Source organism: Nerophis lumbriciformis, linkage group LG35 (genome assembly GCF_033978685.3).
Source record: "Nerophis lumbriciformis linkage group LG35, RoL_Nlum_v2.1, whole genome shotgun sequence".
NCBI classification, from domain to species: Eukaryota; Metazoa; Chordata; class Actinopteri; order Syngnathiformes; family Syngnathidae; genus Nerophis; species Nerophis lumbriciformis.
In genome coordinates this window covers 15,747,895-15,757,500 of record NC_084582.2, presented here as the reverse complement: position 1 = coordinate 15,757,500, position 9,606 = coordinate 15,747,895, and positions in this window count along the sequence as shown.

Here is a 9,606-nt window from a genome sequence, read left to right as displayed (position 1 = left end):
TGTTGCATTGTTGCATTGTAATTAATGGAATAGCCTACTTGATTTGATGTTCAGTTTATGAACTTGCATTCATATTTTGTTGAAGTATTATTCAATAAATATATTTATAAAGGATTTTTGAATTGTTGCTATTTTTAGAATATTTAAATAAAAATTTCACGTACCGCTTGGCATACCTTCAAGTACCCCCAGGGGTAAGCGTACCCCCATTTGAGAACCACTGTGTTAACGTAACATATTATGGTAAGAGTCATTCAAATAACTATAACATATAGAACATGCTATACGTTTACCAAACAATCTGTCACTCCTAATCGCTAAATCCCATGAAATCTTATACGTCTAGTCTCTTACGTGAATGAGCTAAATAATATTATTTGATATTTTACGGTAATGTGTTAATAATTTCACACATAAGTCGCTCCTGAGTATAAGTCGCACCCCAAACTATGAAAAAAACTTAAACTTATAGTCCGAAAAATATGGTAACCAAAAAATATCATCATTTAAATCACAAGTGCAAAACTCAAGACCCGGGGGCCACATCAATTTATGTGGCCCGCGAAAGCTTGGAAGTAATAAGACGCTTCGTCCGTCTTGCTAAATGCGTTTAAATTGTGACTGAAAAAAATGGTACTGCAATTCTTTTTAACTGAATGTTGTTTCATCATATGCTGTAACAAGCTTGTGGTCAATGTAACCATTTCTGAAGTCAAGTATATATATATATATATATATATATATATATATATATATATATATATATATATATATATATATATATATATATATATATATATATATATATATATATATATATATAATCTGATTGTTTGTTGGAGAAAACAATCAAATGATGCTATTATAATTATATGGTTATACTACAATAATTAGGAAGGGGAGCCATCCGGCCCCATTCGTCGCGGTTTACCTGACACATGAAACGTGACGAATTGGGGGTGGGGGGGTTGCATTCTCCACTTTAGCAGTAGAGTGTTGAATATTTTAGAATATTTTAGAACTTTGACTACAGCGTCAGTTGCTATTTATAATGGCGCTTTCCATCATATTCAGCAGACTGCATTACCGAATGTACTAAGCTTCCCCTTAGCTTCCCATGCTATCGCCATGCTTTTCTGTTGATTTGTATTTCCTGACTGATTTATGGTAAATAAATAATTGTCTTACCTGCACACTGCCTCCAGAGTTCCGTCTGCATCTTGGGGAAACGATCCGGGCATTAACATGCGACCACACCGTAACATTGATTTGATTTGATGCAGCATCAGAGACGTATAAGCAACATTTTGGAGTGCTTGTCACATTACTATCCGAGGATATGGCCTCACCAAAATGGCAATATGTCAGGTATACACAACATTTTGATTTCGATTCAATAGCAAGTATGTACAGAATAGGGATGTCCGATAATATCAGATTGCCGATATCATCGGCCGATAAATGCTTTAAAATGTAATATCGGAAATTATTGGTATCGGTTTCAAAAAAGTTTAATTTATGACTTTTTAAAATGCTGCTGTGTACACTTACGTAGGGAGCGCCAATAAACCTTAAAGGCACTTCCTTTGCGTGCCGGCCCAGTCACATAATATCTACGGCTTTTCACACACACAAGTGAATGCAACGCATACTTGGTCAACAGCCATACAGGTCACACTGAGGGTGGCCGTACAAAAGAACTTTAACACTGTTACAAATATGCGCCACACTGTGAAACCACACCAAACAAGAATGACAAACACATTTCGGGAGAACATCCGCACCGTAACACAACATAAACACAACAGAACAAATACCCAGAACCCCTTGCAGCACTAACTCTTTCAAGACGCTACAATATACACCCTAGCCCCCCCCCCCCCCCCCCCCCCCCCCCACCTCAACCTCCTTATACTGTCCCAGGGAGAGCATGTCCCAAATTCCAAGCTGCTGTTTTGACGCATTTAAAAAAAAAAAAATGCACTTTGTGACTTCAATAATAAATATGGCAGTGCCATATTGGCATTTTTTTCCATAACTTGAGTTGATTTATTTTGGAAAACCTTGTTACATTGTTTAATGCATCCAGTGGGACATCACAACAAAATTAGGCATAATAATGTGTTAATTCCACAACTGTATATATCGGTATCGGTTGATATCGGAATCGGTAATTAAGAGTTGGACAATATCGGAATATCGGATATCGGCAAAAAAGCCATTATCGAACATCTCCAGTACAGAACCATTATTGCCATCATGGGTACCAAGACAGGTAACAATCCTTTTTCAAGGGTAGTCAATGATTTTGTGATTGTTTTTCCCCTTTTTCATTGATTATAATCAGAATGAAACCTGGTCATTTTGTAAAACAACAAACTCCCTCAACAATGACAGTGTATTGTAGCCATGTCCACAAAATAGTAAATCAATTCCCTTTCAGTACATTAAATTTAGCATCACAAAGTCAATAACAAAAAACAAACATGCAAATCATTTGGCTTTTTATCGCCCTGTGTCCTATTTTTTTTAAACAACATGACAAATACAACAAGCAGAGCAATATACCAATAAAAACACACATATTTGTGAAATTAAAATGAAAAATATCAATCTCATTATGCAAGAATCGACCCCTTTGGATTAGTTCATCTTTCTGAATCGGAAACCCATATGAAGTAGTTTACTAATTTCTAAAAGCATTAAAGGTCATTTTAAACCCAATTTACCAATAATAGTGCTCTACAATATTAAAATACAACTATTCATACTATATTAATGAAATTAATGAATACAATATAAGATGCAAAAAAAGGTTCATAGCCTGCCAATGAGCTATAAAATGCATGATGTCACAACAGCAAACATACAAACCCCGTTTCCATATGAGTTGGGAAATTGTGTTAGATGTAAATATAAACGAAATACAATGATTTGCAAATCATTTTCAACCCATATTCAGTTGAATTTGCTACAAAGACAACATATTTGATGTTCAAACTGATAAACTTTTTTTTTTTTGCAAATAATCACTAACTTTAGAATTTGATGCCAGCAACACGTGACAAAGAAGTTGGGAAAGGTGGCAATAAATACTGATAAAGTTGAGGAATGCTCATCAAACACTTATTTGGAACATCCCACAGGTGAACAGACACATTGGGAATAAAAGTAGATTCCATGAAATGCTCAGTCATTCACAAACAAAGATGGGGCGAGGGTCACCACTTTGTCAACAAATGCGTGAGCAAATTGTTGAACAGTTTAAGAAAAACATTTCTCAACCAGCTATTGCAAGGAATTTAGGGATTTCACCATCTACGGTCCGTAATATCATCAAAGGGTTCAGAGAATCTGGAGAAATCCCCGCACGTAAGCAGATAAGCCCGTGACCTTCGATCCCTCAGGCTGTACTGCATCAACAAGCGACATCAGTGTGTAAAGGATATCACCACATGGGCTCAGGAACACTTCAGAAACCCACTGTCAGTCACTACAGTTGGTCGCTACATCTGTAAGTGCAAGTTAAAACTCTCCTATGCAAGGCGAAAACCGTTTATCAACAACACCCAGAAACGCCGTCGGCTTCGCTGGGCCTGAGCTCATCTAAGATGGACTGATACAAAGTGGAAAAGTGTTCTGCGGTCTGACGAGTCCACATTTCAAATTGTTTTTGGAAACTGTGGACGTCGTGTCCTCTGGACCAAAGTGGAAAAGAACCATCCGGATTGTTATAGACGCAAAGTTGAAAAGCCAGCATCTGTGATGGTCTGGGGGTGTATTAGTGTCCAAGACATGGGTAACTTACACATCTGTGAAGGCGCCATTAATGCTGAAAGGTACATACAGGTTTTGGAGCAACATATGTTGCCATCCAAGCAACGTTACCATGGACGCCCCTGCTTATTTCAGCAAGACAATTTCCAAGCCACGTGTTACATCAACGTGGCTTCATATTAAAAGAGTGCGGGTACTAGACTGGCCTGCCTGTAGTCCAGACCTGTCTCCCTTTGAAAATGTGTGGCGCATTATGAAGCCTAAAATACCACAACGGAGACCCCCGGACTGTTGAACAACTTAAGCTGTACATCAAGCAAGAATAAGTGAATTATTATTTGCAAAAAAAAAAATAAAGTTTATGAGTTTGAACATCAAATATCTTGTCTTTGTAGTGCATTCAATTGAATATGGGTTGAAAAGGATTTGCAAATCATTGTATTCCGTTTATATTTACATCTAACACAATTTCCCAACTTATATGGAAACGTGGTTTGTAGAAATAAGCCACTTAATAAATGTCACTGTTTCAAATCATTGGAATCAATGTTTTTTTGCTCAGTTCAAAGCATGAATCTGCAGCACTAAACACAAAAAAAGTTATTTTCAAATGAAAAATATATTCACTATGAACATACACTTTAACATGCAGTATACAGTCTTATTTTTGGAAAAAAAATTAATATAAATTAAAAAACATGAAATATACAGTATGTACAGTATACTATATTGTTGTATATGTATATTCCAGCAACCTGAGGGTTCCTGGTTCGATCCTCAACTCCCACCATCCTAGCCACGTCCATTGTGTCCTTGAGCGACACTTCGCCCTTGCTCCTGATGGGTCGTGGTTAGGGCCTTGCATGGCAGCTCCCGCCATCAGTGTGTGAATGTGTGGGTGAATGTGGAAATAGTGTCAAAGCACTTTGAGTACCTTGAAGGTAGAAAAGCGCTATACAAGTATAACCCATTCACCAATTTAGAAGACAAAAAATCATAGATTTGTGCCACTTGGTCTGTGGTATTTTCTCTATTATTTTACTTGAAGCAAAAATTAGTGTGTTCAGGCAAACCTGCCTTATCCTGCATAATTACTCTTGTACTTTCTCAGAGCAGGCTTTTTACCCTTCTGCTTTATTACTGCAGCATATCATATATGTATCATATATGACTGTAATAGTTTAAAACAAATATTTGTAAAACTATATATTTTCTTCCTTTATTCATTTTTTTTTATATATATATATTTTCATTTCATTTGTATTTGGATTAGTTATGCTGTTATAACCTGTCAAGGGAGCAAAAAAAGGACTTTTGTCTCTGCCCACACGGTGGCGCCATATCACATTAAGAAACCTGCATTGAGGATCATACAGGTTTTAGTGTTTTATGTACATATTTTAAAATATATATATATATATAGGCTACTGTACATGTTTTTAAATATATATTTCTATTGTATTTGTTTATTTTATTTTTATTTATATTTGTAATGATTGATTATATATCATGTGTCCCTTGGGACAGAAACATTGAAGGCCAAACCTCCAACAAAAGCCATCTTGCGTTTACAAAAAAACTAGGGCAATCAAAAAGTACAAAAAATAGAGATAACTAATAACAAAAAAGAACATTTATTTTTGCACATGGAGGCGCCTTGAAATAGTGTGCATGGTTTCTGATAGTCTTTTCTATACCCATATTTTAATGGTAAGTATATTTAGTTCCCTCCTAGTATTGAATGACAGTGGCTCAGGAGTAGAGCAGGGTTGCTGGTTCAAAACTAACTTCCTTTATTCCAGTCCCTGCTGTTGTGTCTTTGGGCACTTCACCTTGTCTTAGTGGTATCGGGACAGTCTGTTGACCAAATTAGCCGCCATCTCGAAGGTCTTACAGGAGAAGTGGATTTTCTAAAATGTTAATGTTTGCCTGTATACTACACCTGTGGCAACATACATAGGATGTTGTTTCCTCTGGTAAAATATTTTTCTTACAACTTCACATCCCTAAATGTGAATGTATTGTATTATAAAGTAAGCAGTGGTGTGCCGTCAAGGCCTTCTCTGCTGGCCTAACGTAACCAGAAATCGTGATCATAATTAAAGATAAAAGTATTTTTTTATTTACTTTCCCTAAATACGTATCTAAAAGTATTCATATTCTCCTCATGTCATATTATGCTCCTTCCAATGCTGTTGTTTTTAGGTTATGGAGTTTTTATCCAATCAGAATTCAGCTAGCTTATGTTGCCATGCTGTACCAAATCTGCCCGAGGCCTTCAGAATCAACAATGCTGGCACAAACATTTGACAGACAGTTAGGATAGCCAATCAGATCACGAGTTGTTGTCAGTAAGGCCTTCTAGATGGCCTAAGGCAGATATATATTGTGATGTTATGAGCTAGGTAACATAGGAAATCCATTACCCAGCATGCCACAGTAGTGAAAAGCATGCGCAGTCGCCCCGTTTAGCCATGCCGGCAGCTTGATGTTATTGACGAGCACGCTGTGGAGTAAACTTTAACAAGTCAGCCAACACGCCTCGTCTGCATCTTTTATGATTAGACAAGACAGCATATATATTTGCAAGGCCATTTTGAAGAAGGATATTTAAAGAGAAACTACATCCTGTGAGACCATGTCGGCCAACCCCGGAAGCTCGAATGGGTTCTACAAATTGTGAGTTCAGATATTTTATTTCTTTATTTTTTCACGTTTAGTATGTTTTTTGCCATTTTAATTTTGACAGTAGCACATAAGATGTTTTAATTGCTGATGCGGGTTTATTGATTTTTAAATGCGCCAGAAAATAACCCGTTTTGTACACTGCTGATGTGGTTCAATGCTCGGTAGTGCGTAAATGTGTTCCTGTATAGTATTTCTCCAGCATTGGTCATGTGGTGACATAAATGATGGTATTTTGAGAGGTAATCATTGGACACAGGACATCACTGAAGGCCTAGGTGGGAAACGCACTGATCGTACCACAGTGCTGGACGACTGCATCAAACAAGGAGTCCTATACTTACTGCAGGGTTTGTTGTCAAACTGTCATTGAGGAAAGTAAACTGCGCATCAGACCATTCAATGAACTTTATCATCCCAGATAATATGGAAAACATAACATATCAGGAAGTTTATATCAGCCAAATACAGTATTAGGGGGAAACAGGAACAATCATAAAATAATATTTCTGAGAAATAAGTGAAACTCTTACGTGAGAATACTATACTTTACATCGTTACATTACACTAAAGGAAGCTTGACCCTCTTTTAGTTTTCTGCTATAAACTATGCTTACAAAGTGTAAGTAGTTTAGACTAGTGTAATTCAGGCTAACAGGCAAGTGTCTTGTAAAATATGACTGATTACATAATGAAAGTGAGCATATTTGTCTCGAGCGACGCCATCAAATGAAACTGTTAGAGCCATTTCGGACATATTTACACATATTTCTTATGTTTACATATCATGCTTTGTTTGAAGTAAATTTGATTATACAGCAATGCATATGACTGTATATTTGGTGTTTTGCTGTATTATTGGTATATAGTTTAAAATATTGTCTTTCACTTCCTATCAATGTAGTTGTGCTCTTGTAGTTTACCCTGAGATAGGCTCCAGCACCCCCCGCGACCCCAAACGGGACAAGCGGTAGAAAATGGATGGATGGACGTTTGGACTGGGTGTCGTAAAGTGCCAGTAACTGTCGTAAATGTGACAATGTTTTGTTTTGAAAGGCCGAACAGGTCATGTAGCAACAGCTTTTTTCATAGGAAGTGAAAGACAATATTTTAAACTATATACCGTACTTTTCGGACTATAAGTCGCAGTTTTTTTCATAGTTTGGCCGGGGGTGAGACTTATACTCAGGAGCGACTTGTGTGTGAAATTATTAACACATTACCGTAAAATATCAAATAATATTATTTAGCTCATTCACGTAAGAGACTAGACGTATAAGATTTCATGGGATTTAGCGATTAGGAGTGACAGATTGTTTGGTAAACGTATAGCATGTTCTATATGTTATAGTTATTTGAATGACTCTTACCATAATATGTTACGTTAACATACCAGGCACGTTCTCAGTTGGTTATTTATGCCTCATATAACGTACACTTATTCAGCCTGTTGTTCACTATTCTTTATTTATTTTGAATTACCTTTCAAATGTCTATTCTTGGTGTTGGGTTTTATCAAATAAATTTCCCCAAAAAATGCGACTTATACTCCAGTGCGACTTATATATGTTTTTTCCCTTCTTTATTATGCATTTTCGGCCGGTGCGACTTATAATCCGAAAAATACGGTACCAATAATATGGCAAAATACCAAATATACAGTCATGTAAGCTATTGCTGTATAATCAAATTTACTTTAAAGGCCTACTGAAACCCACTACTACGGACCACGCATTCTGATAGTTTATATATCAATGATGAAATCTTAACATTGCAACACATGCCAATACGGCCGGGTTAGTTTACTAAAGTGCAATTTTAAATTTTGCGCAAAATATCCTGCTGAAAATGTCTCGGTATGATGACGTCAGCGCGTGACGTCGCGGATTGTAGAGGACATTTTGGGACAGCATGGTGGCCAGCTATTAAGTCGTCTGTTTTCATCGCAAAATTCCACAGTATTCTGGACATCTGTGTTGGTGAATCTTTTGCAATTTGTTCAATGAACAATGGAGACAGCAAAGAAGAAAGCTGTAGGTGGGAAGCGGTGTATTGCGGCCGACTTCAGCAACACAAACACAGCCAGTGTTTCATTGTTTACATTCCCGAAAGATGACAGTCAATCTTTACCATTGGCCTGTGGAGAACTGGGACAACAGAGACTCTTACCAGGAGGACTTTGAGTTGGATACGCGGACACGGTATCGTGAGTACGCTTCCAAACATTTGATCGCTTGCCCGTACGTGCGTGCCGCTATGTGCATGTCACGTACGACGTAACTTTGGGGACTTTGGGGAAATATATGTGCTGTATGAACTTTGGGGAGGCGAACGGTACTTTGGGCTGTGGGATTGAGTGTGTTGTGCAGGTGTTTGAGTTGTATTGGCGGGTTATATGGACGGGAGGGGGGAGGTGTTTGTTATGCGGGATTAATTTGTGGCATATTAAATATAAGCCTGGTTGTGTTGTGGCTAATAGAGTATATATATGTCTTGTGTTTATTTACTGTTTTAGTCATTCCCAGCTGAATATCAGCATCTTCCCTATCTGAATCGCTCCCACTGCCCTCTAGTCCTTCACTCTCACTTTCCTCATCCACGAATCTTTCATCCTCGTTAAAATTAATGGGGAAATCGTCGCTTTCTCGGTCCGAATCGCTCTCGCTGCTGGTGGCCATGATTGTAAACAATGTGCGGATGTGAGGAGCTCCACAACCTGTGACGTCACGCTACTCGTCTGCTACTTCCGGTACAGGCAAGGCTTTTTTATCAGCGACCAAAAGTTGCGAACTTTATCGTCGATGTTCTCTACTAAATCCTTTCAGCAAAAATATGGCAATATCGCGAAATGATCAAGTATGACACATAGAATGGACCTGCTATCCCCGTTTAAATAAGAAAATCGCATTTCAGTAGGCCTTTAAACAAAGCAAGGTGTGTAAACATAAGAAATATGTGTAAATATGTCCGAAATGCCTCTAATAGAAACAATCGTGCAGAAAATACATGTAAAATATATTGACTATAACAACACCTCTATAGCGTTTTGCAATAGGTAAAAATAAAAGTCCCTTGAACTACACTCAGTGTGACGAGAGCCAACACAAGAGCTGTAACAAAAATGCTGCCGAAGCTAGGACAGTA